Source organism: Lepidochelys olivacea, assembly GCF_965140295.1.
Source record: "Lepidochelys olivacea isolate rLepOli2 genome assembly, chromosome: 1".
Classification (NCBI taxonomy): Eukaryota; Metazoa; Chordata; order Testudines; family Cheloniidae; genus Lepidochelys; species Lepidochelys olivacea.
Window position 1 is genome coordinate 201,017,090 of NC_140411.1, and position 20,378 is coordinate 201,037,467.

Here is a 20,378-nt window from a genome sequence, read left to right on the forward strand (position 1 = left end):
TGAAGGAAGAATGGATGGACTGATTGCAGTATCTGTCAGGACTGCATTAACACCCAGGAAAAACAAGATGCCTCTGAAATAATCACATACAACAGCCCACTCCTATTGCAATTCATTGATATTTCCCCTCTCTCATTGCATAGAATATTGAATCAATAAAATTATTAGCTACTTTCTTTTTTGACCTCTTCCTGTCACTGTCCTGCAATATGCTTATTACATTTGCACACGGTTAACCTTGAACAGTGTCTGTCATAACTTCCACAAACTCTGAAGCTCTATAATGGAGCTTGTCATTCAGAATGTGCTTTAACAATTCTGAATGAGTTTTCAGCACTGGCTTTGCTGTCCCTGATTAGGGGCTCTCCATCTCTTGTGGCATAATGCCTCTCCATAATGGTGATTTTGGGACATAATTGAACAGGCCTGCCTACAGCTGAGTACGATAATGTATGTTTGAAGGAGAATTCACATTGTCCTGCTCATCTTTTTCTGGGCATGTGAGAATTGATTTAACAAAAAGATAAATTTTTTCAAATTTCCTGTTTATTCTCAATCACTATTTTCTTGTCAAATTCAAGAACTTTTTTAGCAAAGGACAGCTGTTGTCCCTGCACATGTTTTACCCCACTGTTATGTCCTAGAGCAGTTTGATGAGATGTGCTGTACTGAAAATCAGGCTGAGTTTGCTAATCATTTAGCTGCATTCATGCACAGTTTTCCCATTTTGCAATAATGCAAAAACAAGCTAGAAAAACTTCTTGTGATCAGTGGAAACCCTTACATTAGAATCGTCTCCACATATTTTTATTCATTGCACTGCACAAATGTTATATTGCAAAATCATTTGGCTTTCACACACACAACAGACTTCAAAACAAGCGCGGAGATAATATAGATGAAACATCTGGTTGAAAACTTTGTAGTAGCATAATTCAAGACCAGCTAAAGTTATATGCCACTTTTTGTGGTCTGTGACATTGACCAGTTATCCTAAGGGTATATGGAGAAAGTCAGGCCAGCCAATATGAAATTGCTGGAGCGCTTTGGTCTGCTGTTAATAATGCTGCTGCCAGTAGTATGTAGATTGAGTTTGAAGGGCACTGAGCACATAAAAACATAAGATTCAATATTTGCCTGATGGGGGTCTCTTGACAGCTAGTGACCCTGTGGCATCTAGGTACAAGTCATATACACCCACTGTCTGAAAATCCAACATTAGGAACAGCTTAGCCTTCGTGAATCTATGAAACCATTTTATTGGCCCTTCTGCACAGGCACCGTTATCAAAGTTTCTCCCTCCATGTGGATATTTGGTGTAGTAGGTTGGTTGTGTCAGGATTACAGACCATAAAAGCTTCCTTATGGAGAGGCAGACAATCCAAAATTATATGGGAATTCTATGCAGGAACTCATGAAAAAAAATCTTCCCTTTTGTGCTAAACAGGGTCTTAAAGTACAAATCCTTAGGAATGCTTACCTGTGGGTGTCACCAATGATTAGCATTAACAACAACAACAACTGCTGTCTACTAAAATATTTTTGGTTATAAGAAATAGTAACTTCTTTCACTCTGAAACTGTAAAATAAGTAAAGTGAACAGATGCAGTGGAATACACCAATTGAGTAAACATATTTTCATTAATGGTGAACCATGCATCTTACTCATTCTAATTGCATTTAAGTCAGAGCACAGCAAAAATCAGAACTTTGACCCTTGACTACGTCCATCAGAGATTTCCATGTGTGATAGCAAGTAAGTTGAAAGAAAACAAGATGCAGCTTAATTGTTATAGTAAAGTACTGAATTGCATCTTTTCAAATACTATTCACTGACTATTCAGAGAATGAAACAATCCTGTCCAAGAAAAACCCTTCATCTGATCATGTAATCTGAATGTACCTTTAGTATTTAAAATGTTTCAAATATTGATTAGTTCAGCAGAGGACATCAGAATTATTTGCATAAGCATTAGGGTTTATTAAAGCAAAGGTGTTCTCACTACAGCTATAAAGTTGTTAGGATAATATACAGCAGGGGGAACTGTTTTGTAGTTTTCCACAACGTTGGACAAATAGGGTGGCATTTCTATGATGGAACCTTGGAATTATGAAGGAAAGGAACAGGAGGTATTCTAACCGCAGATGAGTTCTTCCTTGAAAAGGAAAGTTCACCAAGACATATTGATACTGTATGAGTCTCATGCAATTCAAAAGACACTAGCTGCTTCAGCTAACTGTAGTGTATGAGAATAAGGAAGTATCCCCTAAGTAGCCTTTGGTGTTATATGTTTTAGAAGCCATCGAAAACGAGTCAGAGGAGCAGTATGCATTAAACCTAATCCTTGTATGTTTTTGACCTAGTTGTGCCCATGTAGTTTCATCTCATTTTTGTTTTGTAAAGAGCAAAGACACAACAGTCATTATAAAAAACATTTGTAACACAATTAAACAAATTGATAAATGTAACCTTGTTCTTATTTGTCTAAGAATAAATCAGTGTTCTTATCAACTTCCTAATTTTAACTGTCACATAATATCTGTGAAAACGTAACAGCTGGATTTGCAACAGGTTGGTTGAATGTTGTTTTGGAGTGATTTTACATGTCTCTTGTATGTTTACTAACAAAGAAAAAGCAAAATAGAAATGGGAATACAACATTTAGCAGAGTGTTGCCCAGAAATGAAGCTTTGGCTCTGGGAGTGGCATGGCATCATCTCTTCATAACAGTTGCAAGGATGTGACCCTGGAGGTGACCAGAGAAGTATTTTGGCATATATGTAACCAGTCAAAACTCAGTTCCTTATTCAAATTCCATGTACAAAAAGGAACTGGGGTGGCGGTGTGACAAAGCTTCAGGTCAGAGGTGATGTGTCCCAGCTACTTTAGAACCCTCTGAGTGCTGGGATGTGCCACGGGGGGGGGGGGGGGGGGGAAGAAGTATCCTGTCACAGCCAGTCAAAACCTACTTCCTCATTTGAATAATGAATAAATTACTAATATAAATTGTTATGAAATTCATTCACATTTATTTTGGTGACATTTCTAAAAAAAAAAAAAACCTTTAATTGATTATCATATTTTTTTTTTTTTAATTTTGGGGTTTGAATAAAGAACTGGGACCAGCCTACTTTCCCCTCTCCTCTCCTCTCCTCCCTCCCTGGATGCAACAGATCCCAAATCCCAATGCTGGGTCCCTCAAAAGTTTTGAATGCACTCTCGGTGGCACTCTGGGTCCCTCATCTGCCTTTTATTGCTTTTCTCAAAGGATGAGGAACTACAGAGGGAAGGGAGCCATCTCTCTCCTCTAGGAGGCTACATATTTCTTGGGCACCCTGTCCTAAAGCATTCACAACCTGATATGAAGTGCTGTGAAACAGAGTCCCTTCCTCACTGTGTTTTATTAGGTCATCTCCTGGTCATGTCCCTGTTGTGGTCTGTCCTCTGAAAGACCTGGTGGTTTTGGAGAGAGGTGTACACATTGAGTGGGAACTTCAAAGCTCTCTACACAATAAGCAGCTGGCCTCAAACAACTAAAGCAGATAGCCCAAGAAGGGCATTAAGCCCCCTCTGTGTATCTTATCTTCTATCTTAGGCATTTTTAGAGCCCCTATAACCATACGATCTAAACCTTCCCATGGGGCACAGTCAGCTTTGCACACTGCAGGAACCATTCCCCTACATACACACTCTTTCTCTTGATCCTCGTCTCATGAGCACAGCTCGTGTGTCACAGTCTTCTCATATGCACTGTAGTTGGAGCCATGTTGGTCCCAGGATATTAGAGACACAAGGTGGGGAATACCTTTTATTAGACCAACTGGTGTTAGTGAGAGGCAAGCTTTTGAGCCACACAGCTCTGAGGAAGAGTTCTGTGTGACTTGAAAGCCTGTCTCTCTCACCAACAGAAGTTGGTCTAATAAAAGATATTACGTCACAGTCTTCTCAGTCATATTGTGAGACAAGAAACCACAGAGCAGTCTGGCAGAGCCATTCTAGGAAATGGCCTGCCCCCCACATCATCAGCGCTGACATGGCAAATTGCTGAGTCAGTATTTCTAAAAGTGAAGTACTGACATAGCCCTATCCATTGTGCTAACTGGTTTCTCTGATGATGACAGACATTGCTATTCATGAAGCAGCATCACCTGTCAATCTTATTCTTGCACACTGGTCTGAATGGTATTAACACCACACAGGGCCTAACGTAGTGGCGGTCTGGTCCATGACTAGGGCTCCTAGGTGCTATGGGAGTATGCTATGCTAATACAAATCATCCCAGCTCTTCTGAGACTTTATCTCTGTGTCAGAAACAGGATTACAACCCTGGTTTACCAATTCCCATCCTGTACCTAGCCCGCTGGGGGACACGCTATCTCCCAAAGAAAGCATGGGGGTAGTAATTGTCCCCATAAACCAACCCTGCAAATATATAGCATTTAAGATGTTCACAGACGGGTGTAGCCAAATATTATTCTTATTTTGCAGCTTGGAAAACTCATGCTCCGAACAGTTAACTCACCTGCCTGAGAGGCTCTGTCATCTAGTACAGTGTTTCTCAAACTAGTCTGCAAGGGCACTCCAGGGGGACCGCAGGCCCTGCTGATCATCTCCACCCCCTCCCTCCCATCGCCTCCTGCGTGCTGGGGAACAGCTGTTCAGCAGCATGGAGGAGTTGCTGGGAGGGAGGGGAGGAGCGTGGACAGGGTGTGTTCGGAGGAAGGGGACGGAAGGAGGAGGGGAAGGGGTGTTGCTAGGTCAGGAAAAGGTGGGGGGGGGGCTTGGGGGAAGGGGTGGAGTGGGGGTAGGGCCTGGGGCTGAGTGGGGGGCTTGGGGGCCATGAAAAAATTTAAATCAAAATGAGGGTTCTCAGGTTGCTAAAGTTCGAGACCCACTGAGCTAGCTAATTCATGAGCATAGGAATGTGACTCCAGAGACCTAGTTTACCAAGGCTGAACCGCTGAGAACATGTTATTTTACTTCCAAACCCCAGTTTCCTCATCTGAAAAATGACATTTAGCTACTAAATAATGTAAGTCAAACCACAAGCAAAGTTCAATGGCCGATCAGCAGAGGGATTAGAGTTCAGACTCGTCCACTTCCCAGGCTGGTACTTCAGCCACAAAATCAAGCCTCTTTAGGGGAAGCACCAGCCCGCCCAGCAGCTCTTTACGAAACTCAGAGATTCATTCCCCCCCATAAAAATGGATTTAATTTCCCTCTGTTTGATTGCAATTCATTTATTCTCCCATGATTTTGTCCCCACTGCTACCCCCCACCCCGCTTGCACCTCTCCTCCCTGAAAACAAAAAATTCAGGGGGTTGAAGACTCCTGCAAAACTATTTTTGTTTTCGGGCGTGGGGGAAGAATTACTTGGATAATGCTGCAAACGTGGATTTTCCAAACAAGAGCAACAGTGTTACCCACTTCTAATTAGCACCAGATTTACATGTAACCCTTCTGCCCGTCAGAGTTGGCAGCAACAAGGGCCGGGTTCAATATCTAGGGGATCCATTCCAATAACACAATGCAAACCGACTCGAGCCCCCACCTAGTGACCTGGGACAAATATATACCACCCCCGCTGGGCGCCTCCAAGAGGCGATACTTCCCCTCTCGCAAGCACAGAGTCTGAGTGTGGCAAAAAGCCTTTTAATAACAGAGAGAAACAATGTGGCATTATGTTGGGGAAACACCACCAACAGGATTCATAACACAATCCATGAGCAAAAACCCACCCCAAGCAAATTGGGTCATGTCCTTTCCCTTTGGTTCTTGAGTCCAGCAACCTGAAATCACCCAAAGTCCCAAAAGTCCAATGATCCAAAAGTCTCTGTCCCTGGTCAGGGCAGCCCCAGAGTTCGAAAGTTTATCTGCAGAACTTTACCTCCCAACCTGGGTGGAGATCAGGGGGTGGAAGAGAGATAAGGGGCACCTTACATGATCTGAAGCTGACCGCCCCACAGCTCCATAGGGCTCCGCTCCGCTCCACCAGCTCCGCGTCCCACCAGCAGCTCCCGCGGTCCCACGAACTGCTCCACCAGCCGGTCCACAAGGCACTCCAGCCGTCCCACAAACTGCTCCACACTATATCTTCAGGCTCCCCCACTACTTAACACAACGCTCAGTGATTTCAGCTCTTAGTCAGTTCAGCTCTTTGGTGAATTCAGCTTGCAGTAGGGGAGCCTCAGTGCTGGTGCACCATTAGCCCAAAGTGAGCTCAGCAGCCTGTAACTAAACTCCTAATAGAATAAAAATTAGCTCTGATATTCCACAGTAGAGAGAGGAAAAAGTGCAATTAGCATGTAAGACCCTCACCAAGTAGCCCATACCACCAAGTATTAATACTTGTCCCCAGTCTCTTTCAATTCACAGAGTTTTGGAACCCATGACCCTTGCCTAGCGAGTGCTACTAGGTTGATGGTGAGTCCCTCCATCATAACAAAAGGCCAAGTACAGTTCCAAGCACAGTTCCCATAATCAGGGTAATAACAATTTATTCTTCCTGCCCCATTAACAGAGACACTGGGGATCCCACAGCAGCCAAAGTGACCATTTGGGCAGCTATGACCTCATTCTAGGCGAGGTGGGTGTGCATATGCAAATGAGATCAGCCCCTGAAGTTCTTTTCCACAACTTGCCACACCTCACCACCAGATGTCAGGGTGGAGCTCATCCTGACTCTGCTTACATACACAATCTTTTTCATGGACTGAAGGTCCCCGGGAGAGTAACAAAAAGTAATTTTGGCAAAACTGCTGTAGGTTGGCTGGTATTTCATTGTCATTCCCCTTGGGGCAAGATGCGAATACAGACTAATATGCAATATAATTAAAATCATAATGGTTAAATAACGGAGTTCAGTCTGTTCGTCTCCTCAACTTGCCCTGCTGCTTTTGCCTTTGAGTTAGAGTAGTTTCAGTTTCTTTCCTGTGGAAACAGGAGGTTTTCCCTAATCAGTGTTTCAAGGCAATGCTTCTCAGTCAAATGCAATACAAATCAACCTGCTTTGAACACAGCCCTTGTCCTGGGTGACTTCATTTTCCGATGTGGCTGACCTTGCTGTCCCTCACTTCCTCTTCCTAACCTTCCTTGTTTCACCAGCTACTCTGGTGCATTTCCATTCACTGCCCTGGTCTCTCTTCATGTGTCTTCACTTCATCCCCCTCTCTTTCTCACTGAGCCTCCTCTGCCTGATCAGCTCCTTATTTCTTTTAAAAGTGACCTCTAAAGATATGGAAATGAGTTTTTGTCCTTTTCTTGCTTTGATATATTAAGAAGGCCTAAAAATAAAAAGTGGGTTTTTTTCACTTTTTTCCCTCTGGAAATATTAGAAATGTTAAGTTTAATCTTCTCTTTTGTGGTTGTTTTTTCTTTTTGTTGTTGTTCTTGGATGGCTCAGAAACATGTAATGAAGTTTTCACAGCCATTAAATGAAGAAGTAGTTTACTGAATCCTTACAAAGCATTTTCTCCCGAGTCTTTGAGTTGTAGGTATTTAGCAAAATCAAATAAAAACAAAATGCTTTAAAGAGCCTGAATAAAATCACTTTCCTACTGAGTTATGTTTCACTTCCTTGGTACTTGTAATGTCATCATTCTACTAGTTCTCCAGTTATCCAGAGTTTTCAGGGAAAACAGGACAGATGAGACCTGAATTTCTAATGTAAAAAAAGCTTGAAAAGTTTGTTTTGTATAAATCATAGCAAAAGAAAGAATTCCACACAAAATTCCAATTTGTTTTCCCTTTCCAGATCACTTCTAAGGCCACTTGCTCTTTCACTCCCCCAGCTACATCATTCAGTCCTTCTTTTACCATGGTCTGCTTCCTCTCCACTTAGTCCCGTCCCACCTTTTTTCAGGAGCCTCCCGCCCCAGTGGGACTTGCACTCCTAAGCCCTGCAGGCACCTTTGAGAATCGCACACGCTACTGGTTCCATGGTCACCGTCCACCCTTGATTCCTTTGCCCACTCTCCTACTGCTGTCTGTCTGTCTGACCCGTTTCCCACTCTAGTTCACACCGCTCAGAGCACCTCTTGAGAAAAGCCCAGCAGACTTTCTCTGCTACAAATTTGTTATTGCTTCTTCTTTGCCCGCTTCCAAAAAGTCTACATTGCTAGATCTTGTTTGTTTATGTGATGCTGACCCCATTGTACACTTATGCCTTGTCTATAGTAGAGCAGTTTTACAAAGTCTCCCTGTTGCTAACATAGATTCAGCTACACCAATAGCAACAATACTGGGAACCCTAAGACCTGGAGTCTTGCAACCATTTCAATAAAAACAGCTGCCTATGGCTCCAGCTGTTAAAACTAGTCTAAATGAACTACTTTTGAAACCAGTTAGAAGTTTCCCAGTTTAGACTTGGCCCCTAGTGTAGACAGCGCCCCTGCTCCAGCAGCCATTTTTAGTACCTTGTCTGTTCAAACAGTTCTGAGTGAGTTTAATCAACACAGTGCTGAAATCAGCTGTCACAGCCAGATAGCCATTTCACTGAGGGCTCCCATTGTTGTCATCTCCAGGGTAGCTGAACTGGTTTTAGCATGATTGGAATGGTTTGTAAAAATCTCTGACTGTAGACAAAGCTGCCCCATTTTCCATTTTGCTCACAGAACCTAAGCCTTAAAACATTGCCAGAGTTAAATACCAGGAAATGTTCTGTTGCTATGGCTCCTTGTCCTTTTGTGCTGATGCCTGAAATACTCCCATTTTGGCAGTAACAACCAGCAGTGTAATTTTTATTAACCACTCTGTAGCCAGGTACACTGATGTCTCAGAGCGTTCATTTTAACTCCTGGACACTTTGGATGAATCTTGGACAGTCACCTCGCATGTCATTCAACTTGGGGGATAGAGTGGCATACGTTTACGTACAGGTGTATCAGATTCATATAAAATACAGCAGTCTCTGAATGCCAAATGAGAAGCACAAAGGAAGCATAATGAGTTTTTTATTGTCTGAAGAGTACAAAGGAATGATGAGCCTGATCCAAAGCCCACTTAAGTCCATGGAAGCCTTTCCATTCCCTTCCATGGGCTTTGGAGCATTAAGAAATACAAAGATAAATGCAATATAAATAATAATACCTAGCTCTTATATAGCCCTTTGCATCTGTAGAACTCCAAGTGCTTTACAAAGGTGGCCAGTACCATCATCCCCCATTTTACAAATGGGAAACTGAGGCACGGAGAAGTAAATGACTTGCCAGCCGCCAGCAATAAAACCAAGAATAGACTCCACTTCTCCTGAGTCTCAGTCCATTTCTCTTTGCACTAAAGCCATACTCTGGCATGTCTTTAACAAATGTCTGACATTTGTTCACTGCTTTACGATACAAGAAAACAGAGGAAACATCCTAAAGCTAAGAGGAAAAGAAATCATGGGGAAAAGAGGTCACGCAGAACATATGTCAGAAGAAATACGATGCTAAATCAGGCAGTTTCCACTGCACAGCAATGATAGCCTACAAAAAAGTCTCCAACTCAGTTTCACCACATCCACTAATAGAGCTCACCCTCCACTTCCCCATTTTTTATAGTTATTTGTCGGTCAAATAGCTCTACAAATAGATTAACACCCTGATCTTCCAGCCATTTTTGAAGATGAGTAACTTTGCACACAGGAGTAGCACTGTCATGTGCAATAGGACTGCTCACATGAATAAAGTTATCCAACTGTTTGTAGGATTGCAGTCTTAATGTCAACACATTTATAGAATTCTTCCCACTTTCAAGAACTGAGAAATTTTTGAGAATCAGCAAGTACAAGCTTTGGGTATTTCTACACTGCAGCCGGGAGGTGTGGCACTGGCGGCAGCTCAGGCTAGCCACTCTGAACCAAAGGTCAGGCAGGCTTGGACTCCAGCTGCTAACCCTGGTCACAGCATCCACACTGCTATTTTTAGTACGCTAGCTCAAGCTGAGCTAGGGTCTGTCTACCCATGCTGGGAATTCCACCTCCCTGGTGCAGTGAACACATACTAGACTGTCACATAACCCTGCTCAGAGCAGGCCTAATTAACATGATGGTAAAAAATACCAGTGACCCCTGGCATCTTATTTACACAAGCATTCCCCGTGTTGCTACCATCAACGGAACTGCACTAATGTTGGCCCCAGGAAGAAGAGAGGCGTAGACAGCACCTTGGCAGTTCTGTGACAGACATCTGAATAAGTGTGAAAGAATGCCCCCCCCACACCCTGAAACAGGGACAGTTACTATCTCTGTGGTTTAGTATTGTCTTTAACAGTTTATTTTGAATGGTTAAAATTCCAAATGCAGCACCAAAGAGACAATATGCTTTTGCAAAGCAGAAAATTTACGTCTGGCCACAGATGAATGGATCAGCTGCATACACGGCTGGATTAACTTTTTGTGGGCGCAGCGACAAACATATTTGTGGGCCCCCCCTGGGGAAAGAAGGGGCCAGGGGCAACAGCACACCGGGCAGGGTGGATTTGATTTACATCACTAGTCAGGAAGACTCTATTTAATCTTGGTTTCTACATAAAAGTGCATTCTTGTTGGTTGTTATAACCTTAATACATATTCTTCACAACTCAGCGACAGATGTAGGTTTCATTTTTAGAAGGTACACACTATACATTTTTAAATGGTGGATTTATTTTGGAAACTTTTCAGATGAATTTTTAAGCTATATCAGAAAATGAATGGTTGTTTGGTTATTTCATTTACCAAAGATAATTTGAATCAGATATTTATGAAGTCATTGGGAGGTGAACTATCTCCAATTCAACAGGTTAATCATTAATATTTGGAGGATTTTCTTGCCATGCTGTATTAGAAAGAGAACATCACCACACAGACATTTAAATTGTTTTATTTAACTGAAACAACCACGTTAAGTATTCTGGATTTTTTCTTCAACAGCAAACATAATATTTTAACAAAAAAGCATATGTCCTTCGCTTCTCACATTTATCTCCAGACTTCTCCTTGTCCAGTTCTATTCCGCCCCCAACAATCTTCTATTTATTGAACTTTTTTGAAACTTTTCACATTTAAAGAGAAGTAAGGGATTGACTCTGTGAACACAAATTTGCAGAGGGACAATAGAGTTGAGGTCTATTATTTCTCACCTCTATATATTATTTATTTATTTTAAAACATTTTTGCTGTGAACAAGCATGTTACCTCTGGAGAGACAAATCCACAGTTTAAGAACTGCAAAACTAAGCACCTCTGATGGTATCTTCTAGACCAGGGGTGGGCAAACTTTTTGGCCCAAGGGCCACATCAGGGTTGCAAAACTGTATGGAGGGCTGGGTAGGGAAGGCTGTGCCTCTCCAAACAACCTGGCCCCTGCCCCCTATCGGACCCTCTCCCACTTCCTGCCCCCTGACTGCCCCCCTCAGAACCCCCGACCCATCCAACCCCCCACCGCTCCTTGTCCCCTGACAGCCCCCTCCTGAGACCCCCCACCCCTAACTGCCCCCCCAGGACCGCACCGCCTATCCAACCCCCCCGTTCCCTGTCCCCTGACTGCCCCAACCCCTATCCACACCCCGGCCCCCTGACACGCCCCCTGGGACTCCCACACCCTCTCCAACGCCCCCGTCCCCTGACCGCCCCCCCAAATCTCCGCCCCATCCAACCGCCCTCTGCTCCCTGTCCCCTGACTGCCCCCTGGGAACCCTTGCCCCTCATCCAACGCCCTGGCCCCCTTACCATGCCGCTCAGAGCGGCATGTCTGGCAGCCGTGCTGCCCGGCCAGCACCAGACACGCTGCTGCGCTGCCCTGCAGGAGCGCGCAGCTCCACCGCCCAGAGCGCTGCCCGCGCAGCAATGTAGCTGCGGGGGAGGGGGGACAGCAATGGAGGGGTCGGGGGCTAGTCTCCCTGTCCAGGAGCTCTGGGGCCAGGCAGGATGGTCCCGGAGGCCAGATGTGGCCCGTGGACTGTAGTTTGCCCACCTCTGTTCTAGACTGAGCATTGAGTCCTATTGGGTAGATAGAAAGATTAACCGAAATAATCTATAGAGAAGCCTGTGGAACCCCATAAGATTGGGTCCCTAATCCATGAACTATTGGAATTCATTTACAAAACTTTTCTTAAACATTACATGAATGTATTGTCTCATACTATAGAATTAGAATTTATAATCCCTATTCCATAATGAGACATAATGTATCTTAATTAAAACGATCTTTAGATAGGTTTTTTCCTCAAAAATCCGATTTAAATAAAAAAAATCCATTGATTTTTATCCACCCTGACAGCAGGGCATGGGGGGGGAAGGGGGAGAGAAGGATTGGTCCCCAGCTGGAGCGAGGCAGGGGCCAGGGGCAAGATGAGCACAGTGGGGCATGGGGGGAGGATTAGTCCCTGCTGACTGGAGCAAGGCAGGGGCAGGGGGCAAAAGCACAGCGGGGTGGGAGCTAGGATTGGTCCCTGGAGCAAGGGAGGGGCAGGGGTAAACTGCAAGTGCAGAAGGGCTGGGGAGGGGGTAACAGGATCCCCCCCGCCCCTGCCTGCTGCTCTATGTAGGCAGGGGTGGGGGGGGGGATCCTGTTTACCCCCTCCCCAGCCCTGCTGCGCTTGCAGTTTACCCCTGCAATGGGTTCTAGCCCATTCTCTTTTGTCTCTCTCTGCACTGAGAGAGAGGGTAGGGGTGCACTGAGCACAGGGCTGGGGGTGCAGGGTCTGGGAGGGAGTTAGGATGCAGGAGCGGACGGGGGGTTGGGGTGCAGGGTCTGGCCAGGAGCTAGAATTAGGGAGGGGGCTCAGGGTTGGGGCAGGAGGTTGCGGTGTGGAGTGCTTACCTGGGGCAGCTCCCATTTGGTGTGAGGGGTGCAGGTAGGAATGTGGGGGGTGTGCAGGAGCTCCCATTTGGTGCTCAGGGTAGGGGTGGAGATATGGGAGGGTGCAGGAGTCAGGGCTGGGGTCATGGGGGTGCTTGGGGGTGCAGGAGTCAGGACTGGGGGGTGTCAGTGCGGTGCAGGAGTCAGGGCAGAGGGCCAGAGGTGTGGGCTGGGGTCATAGGGGTGCTCTCAGACTCCTGCCCTGAGCAGCTCACAGCAGGGGGTTGGAGGGAGTATGCCTTGATTCCACCCCCTTCCCCAAGGCCCCGCTCCTGCTTCTTCTCTGCCTCCTCCCCCGACTGGCAAGCATGCTGCAGCCCTGCTCCTCTCCCTCCCTCGCGTCAGCAAACAGCTGTTTGGTGGTAGGGAGAAGGAGGGGGTGGGAACACAGCACCTTGGGGAAGGAGCTTGGCTGCCAGCAGAGTCTGCCCTGCTGCAGCAGGAGCCCCAGGAGCCAGCAGCACCAAGCTTCTGCCCCTGCAGCAGAGAGCGGTGGGCAGGGCGCAGAGAAGAGCAGCAGGGCCAGGGCCCTTTTGGAGCGTGGGCCCGGCGCCCTTGTAAATCTGGTACTGGCAGCATACCAGGCACCATGCAATTGTCCCAACCAGCCCCAGGCCAAATACTACTTTGTAGGAGTTCCTCACTTAGGGCTTAATCCCACACCATTCTAGTCAATGGAGTTTTCCCATTGGCTTGAATGGTAGCAGGATCAAAGTCCTTATTCAGATGCCTATAGCCATACCTTGTACCAACTTCTTGGCAACAAAAACCCTCCATCAATGAAAGCCCTGCTATCTAAGGCCTGGTCCATACATGGAAATTGCACCGATTTACTTAAATCTGTGCCACCTCCTTATATGGATGCATTTAAAACAGTTAAAGAATAACTAATAAGCTCAATCGACATTAGCTGTTCTTCACCCCATTTAAGAGAGTCTACGTAAGATTTAAGTAAATCAGTTTAGCTAAATTGATGCAAATTTTCTAATTCACCTCCCCTAGCTTTTCAGCTCTATGTACATTAGGCAGGGCCTTTGCTTAGGATTTTTTTCTTTGTGAAAAAACAAGTATAAAATACCCTTGCTGACCATAGAGATGTTTCCAATTAGCAGACATGTGGTGATCATCTGGAAGAAGTTAAAATAAATTGGAAATAATTGATACAAAGAGCACAAAACCAGTTACATTTCAGTCTGACTCCAGCAGGGAGAGCCAACTATTCTGGGTCTCTTACTCAATTGGTGGTGTCCTGCATTTGCGGCACTGTGTTGGCAGAATTGCTAGCATCATTTAAACATTTTGCATTAGGCAGTGACCAGTTGATTGCTAGGGTTTCTGCTGGACTGGATATTTTCCAATTTGCCTGAGTCAGCAAAAATGCCAGAGATGACTCAGGTGGATTTGGAATAAGGAGGACAATAACAGCAGAGTGCCTGGATACAACAGAGGCTGGAAACCTGTGGTCGTACTCTGTAGTTCTTTCAGCGTAACAGCCGTGTTAGTCTGTATTCGCAAAAAGAAAAGGAGTACTTGTGGCACCTTAGAGACTAACCAATTTATTTGAGCATGAGCTTTCGTGAGCTACAGCTCACTTCATCGGAAGCATACCGTGGAAACTGCAGAAGACATTATATACACACAGAGACCATGAAACAATACCTCCTCCCACCCCACTGTCCTGCTGGTAATAGCTTATCTAAAGTGATCATCAAGTTGGGCCATTTCCAGCACAAATCCAGGTTTTCTCACCCTCCGCCCCCCCACACACACAAACTCACTCTCCTGCTGGTAATAGCCCATCCAAAGTGACCACTCTCTTCACAATGTGTATGATAATCAAGGTGGGCCATTTCCAGTTTGATTATCATGCACATTGTAGGGAGAATGGTCACTTTGGATAAGCTATTACCAGCAGGCGAGTGAGTTTGTGTGTGTGGTTTTTGGAGGGGGGTGAGGGAGTGAGACAACCTGGATTCATGCAGGAAATGGCCCACCTTGATTATCATACACATTGTGAAGAGAGTGGTCACTTTGGATGGGCTATTACCAGCAGGAGAGTGAGTTTGTGTGTGGGGGGGGGCGGAGGGTGAGAAAACCTGGATTTGTGCTGGAAATGGCCCAACTTGATGATCACTTTAGATAAGCTATTACCAGCAGGACAGTGGGGTGGGAGGAGGTATTGTTTCATGGTCTCTGTGTGTATATAATGTCTTCTGCAGTTTCCACGGTATGCATCCGATGAAGTGAGCTGTAGCTCACGAAAGCTCATGCTCAAATAAATTGGTTAGTCTCTAAGGTGCCACAAGTACTCCTTTTCTTTCTGTAGTTCTTTGTAACTTCCAGCAATGTTGACTTCCACTATTTAAATGACGAGAGCACATTTTGGGTTTGTTGGTCACTTGGCATTGATATAGCAGGCTTACTCCAGTGTATAGATAACCCCCAAAATTAGCTGAAAAGTTCAGTTATGAAGCACCCAGAGGTGTGGAATAGGCTTGTCATTCTGAGCAGAGGCGCTGAGATTCTAATGTGCCGGAGGGGGAAGCCTTCCACCCTAGGCCCCGCCCCCACTCCACCCCTCCCTCCAAGGCCCCACCCTCATCCTGCCTCTTCCCACCTTGCCTCTTCCTGCCCCCTCCCCTGTGCACGCCCAGCTCTCGCTCCTCTCCCCAGCACTTCCTGCATGCCGCAGAACAGCTGATCGTGGTGAGCAGTGGTGCTGGGGTGGAGAGAGGGTGAGGTGCTGATGGGGGGCTGCCAGTGAGTGGTGAGCACCCACTGTTTTTTTCCCCGGTGGGTGTTCCAGCCCTGGAATCGGCTCCTATGATTCTGAGGTGTATTACACACATGTGTTCAGCATTCAGTGTCCCTGGTGCTATACTGGATGCCCCTTTGTAGTTTCTTGAGTACGCTGCAGCAAATGGCTCTGTTGCCAAGCCAAAGTGAGAAGGGTCATCCTGGCTTGGTGCCATGGAGCAAAGTGAAGGGGGCAGTGTTGCCAACTCTTGTGATTTTATTGAGAGTCTCATTAGGGTGACCATATTTCCCAAAGGGAAAACAGGACACCATCTGGGGCTGGCTCAAGCCTCCCCCCACCCCCAAGTGTGGGGCTCACCTGAGCCCTGCCACCCAGGGCTAGGGCAGAAGCCAGAGTCCCGTTGTCCAGGGCTCAAAGCCCTTCCCCCTCAGCACAGGGCTAGCCTGAGCCCCGCTGCCCAGGGCTGGAGCAACAGCCTGCGGCCCGACATCTGGTGTCGTCACTAACCCCCCTGCCCCTCAAAGTTCCTCCATGCCCTTCTAAGGGAGGCATGCCCCCTGATCAGTTGGCAAGAGAAAATGGGACACACATCCAGATTTGCCAAAAAGTTGGGACATCTGGGACAGGGCTTAAAAAGGAGACTATCCCGGCCAAAACGGGATGTATGGTCACCCTGAGTCTCATGCTAATTGGTGGTTTTCTCAGGCTCCTGCTCCTGTAGTCAGGTGATTTGGTGTGAATCTCAGCTTTTGTTAAAAAAACAGTAAGTTTTTAGCCCTCATCGTTTCAGAGCTAAAGCTTGAAAACATGAACCCTAGGGGCAAGGCAAATAAACCCTGAAGATATTTTTAAAACCTCATGATTGTTTAGTGAATATTGACATTTTGGGGGTCTGAATCATGAATTTTGAATGCTTTGTTAGGGCTTTGCTGGTGCTTTGTGTGGCATAATGTAGCCTTGTATCCAGGATATCATTTTAGATCCAAATTCATGGGGCTTAAACTCTTTGGGGGTAGGGCTTGTCTCTTCCACTGTGTTTGTACAGTACCTAGCACAATAGGGCCTCATTTCTGATTGGGGGCCTTTGGGTGCTATTGCAATATAAATAAATATTTGAATAGGCAAAATGTACATTGATATCAAATGTCTTCTTGTCATCTCATTCTCATTTAATTTCTAGCACGGTCTCATAGGGAACAGAACAGCCAACAGACAGCATGATCTGCTGTTAGAAGGAACATAGGGGTAGGAGCCAGGAACTCAGGATTTTTAAGTCCAGGTCTGCACTGAGTTGCTGTGGAACTATGAATAAGTCACATGCAGCCAAATTGGCAGCAGCATCCATTACGTTATTATGGTAGTACCTAAGAGCCCCAGCTGTGGACCAAGACCCCATTGCAGGTGGCACTGTCCAAACTCAGATCAGAAAGACAGCAGGGGTGGCTGGTTTGTATAATTTTTGGTGGTGGCCAGCATGGGTCCAAGTCCCGCCCCCCACATCCCTGCCTTGTAAGCAGATTTTTTTTTTAATAATGTAAAAATGTGAGGGCTCTGAGGTGGGGCTGGTGATGTAGGGTTTGGGGTGTGGGAGGGGCTCGGGCAGAGGGTTGGGGTGCAGGGGTGGGGGCAGGGATGAGGGATTCATGATGCAGGAGGGGGCTCAGGGCTGGGGCAGAGGGTTGGGGTGCAGGGGATGAGGGCTCTGGCTGGGGGTGCAGGCTCTGGGGTGGGCTGGGGCCAGGGATGAGGAGTTTGGGGTGCCGACAGGCTGCTCCCAGCTGGGGCCAGAGAGGACTCCCCCACAGCTCTCTTCCCCTACAGCACACGCACCTCGCACCACTGTCACTGCATGTGTTCCTAGGGCCCCTCTCAGGTCCAGGAAGCCCCCTCACCTCCCCTGTGGTGGGTGCTGGGGGGATTTGCCATCACATGTGTACCATCTCCTCCCCTGCTGCTGCCCCTTGCCCAGGGTGGGGCAGAAGCTGTGACAGCGGTCAGTGGGGGACCCCTGTGCTGGTGGAGGGTCCTGCCGGAAAAGGGAAGGGTCCATCCATTGCGGAAGGACAGGATCAGGGTCAGCCTGCCCTGGCACTAGTGGTTGGGGGGCTCTAGGACCCTGCGGCGGCAGTAGTTGATGCCAGGAGCCAGCAGAGAGCGCAGAGCTGCAGGGGGCAGCAGCCTGCTGCCCAGGACACAGGCAGGGATGCTCCGGGGAGGCGCGCAGAGGCGGCAGGTGGGCCAGGGGAGAGACCCGGCCCCAATCATTGGTGGAGCTGGTCCCCCGGGCTCTGAATATTGCTGGAGCACGGGCACCATGGGCCCACATAACTCGCCGCCCCTGAAAGATAGTTCCTGCCCCCAAGAGTTGCATCTCTGTAATAATCACGTATCCCACTGGAGAGATTGCGCTGATTTTTAGAGGTGCTGAGGATCCACAGGTCTCATTGACTTCAACTGCAGTTGTAAGTCTTCAGTACCTTTGAAATCCAAGCACAAGGCATCTCAAGTTGGGCACCCAAAATTAATGAACAGTTCTGAAAATAGTGACCTTAACTTCTTCCTACTTCAGTGATCAATGAAGTGCACACCAAAGTCCTGTGAGGATTAATTAGTTAATGCTTTATAATCGTTATTATTTATTACATCCACCCTTGATGCGTTTCTCGCATGCAGCCACCAGAGACTTTTCTTGCGGCCACAGCTTCCTGAGCAGTGATTTTGGGGTGGGGGGAGCAGCAGCTCCTCCCCAGGGTCCACCAGCAGTGGTTGAGGCCTGTCCACCTCTGGAGACCCACAAGCTGGAGGAGCAGGCAGACTCATTGAGTTCCCCACCTTCCTGGGAGCAATGGGGTTGGGCTTCAGCCCTGGGGTGGCGTGCTCCAGCCACGGGGCTTCAGGCTCTGTCCCCTGGTGTGGGGCTTTGGGCTCCATTCCCTGGCTGTGGGCCTAAGCTCACCTCTGGCCCCCCCTGCCTTCCCCAGTGCCCCATCGCCCTTGGCCCCCATTGCCTCTGTCTCACCTCCCCATCCAGGGCTTAAATTTGTCCCTGGGCTTGCTGGGGCTGAGTAAGTCTGCTGTGAAAAGTGGTATTTGTATGTTTGTTCTTCTCACTTTTCACAGCAGACTTACATACAGCTAGCAAGTCTAAAAAAACCCAAAGGAAACAAGAAAAAAAAAAAAGGCAAGAACGTTCAAAGCACCTTATTTGTGCTTCTATTCTGTTTAGGTTCAGTAAAGAATAGAGGCAACTGTACATTTTAATAATTGATTCCGCAAAAGAACAACCACCCTACATAGATAAAATTACAATGATTTGGACATGTATATGTGCCTATTTGTTTTTCCTAATGTTAATTAAGTATTTTAGGAAAAATTGTCACAGGCTACCAAAAAAATTGTTGTGAGAATCTCTGCTTTTATATTATTAGCAACTGATCAGCTCTCATAAAACGGATGTACCCAACAACTTTAGAAATAACTTCACTATAAAACAACCTTGTCAACCCAGGAACTCAGGACGCTGCTCAGGCAATTCAAACAGCAGCAATCGATAATAAGTCACAAAATACACAACCTGGAAAACTAAATTAAATACTACAAAGATAGATAAAGCAGCATAAGTCTACAGGAAAGCTACCTACCTTTTGGCTAAATATCAGGCCGGAGTGATGCAATAGGGCTGGGGAAGTTGTTTGAGGGCTGATCTTTGCCAAGTTTAGCAAAACAGGATGTTAAGTGTCAGACTGCATATCAGGAAGAGAGCTGGTTTCATGGGGTAAATTTACATAATCACCAAAGAGATTCTAGAAAATTCTGGTGTATTTGGCCAAAAGACAAAAATCACACTGACATTAATGGGTGCTTTGCCCAATTAAGGGCTGAGGAAAAACAAAACCCCTCTTGCAGTCAGATTCATGGGTTTGCTTTCTCCCTGTGGAGAGGGGTTAGGTCTGTAACCCTTATGGATGCCCCCAAGATATATGCTGAGTTTTCAACTCTGTTGGAGGCTTTGAAGTCAGCTATTGGATTCACATAATGCCTTTTTTCTTTTTAAGCGAAGATTGTGAGCCTGCCCACGTTTGAGATCAGGCATAAAGACCTAGCCACTCCACGGGGGGGGTGGGGGGGAGAGAATGGGGTGTTATTTATTTAAGTATGTAGATAGTGGGGCAGAGCAGATAAACTTCAGACAAGAAAAATTGTAAGTATATTGCCCCCTACTTCATTGCTTTTAGGTTCTCTGGTAGGCTTAATGGAGGTATTGAGGCCTCAGACATTCCAAGTTTTAGTTTATAGCTAGTTTATATTCACTAGCTATAGAATATAGTTGCTTACAACTTACAATGCCAACTCTGCTTTGTACATTTGCTCTATTGGAGAAATGGTTTTCTGCTTTAACGCTTACCCGTGTTCCCCAATTGGTACTATATGGATAGGCCTAAATTTTCCAAGGTGATTAGTCATTTGGGGTGCCTCCATTTTTAGGTGTCCAACTTGAGATTCTTTTAAAACAGGGGTGGGCAAAGTACGGCCCGCGGGACATATCTGGCCCATCAGGGCTTGGGATCCGGCCAGCTGGATTGTCCCCTGTGCTGCCGCAGATCCTGTGCCACTCTCAGAAGTGGCCAGCACCACGTCCCTGCAGCCTGGGGGGAGGGGGAGGAAGAGGGGGGCGCAGAGGGCTCCGTGCATTGCCCTTACCTCCAGGCACCGCCCCCCGCAGCTCCTATTGGCCAGGAACGGGGAACTGCGGCCAATGGGAGCTTCGGGGGAGGTACCTGGAGGCACAGAAAGGGC

General features: G+C 46.6%; 1 long non-coding RNA gene across 1 annotated transcript in view; it reads right to left on the reverse strand.

Moving 5' to 3' along the window:
* LOC311515318 overlaps nucleotides 1–20,378 on the reverse strand; it is a 57,759-nt gene that overhangs the window by 5,406 nt on the left and 31,975 nt on the right. The window contains exon 2 of the long non-coding RNA XR_014710102.1: nucleotides 5,943–6,244. This is a non-coding gene — a long non-coding RNA (uncharacterized lncRNA). The remainder of the gene's footprint in view (nucleotides 1–5,942; nucleotides 6,245–20,378) is intronic.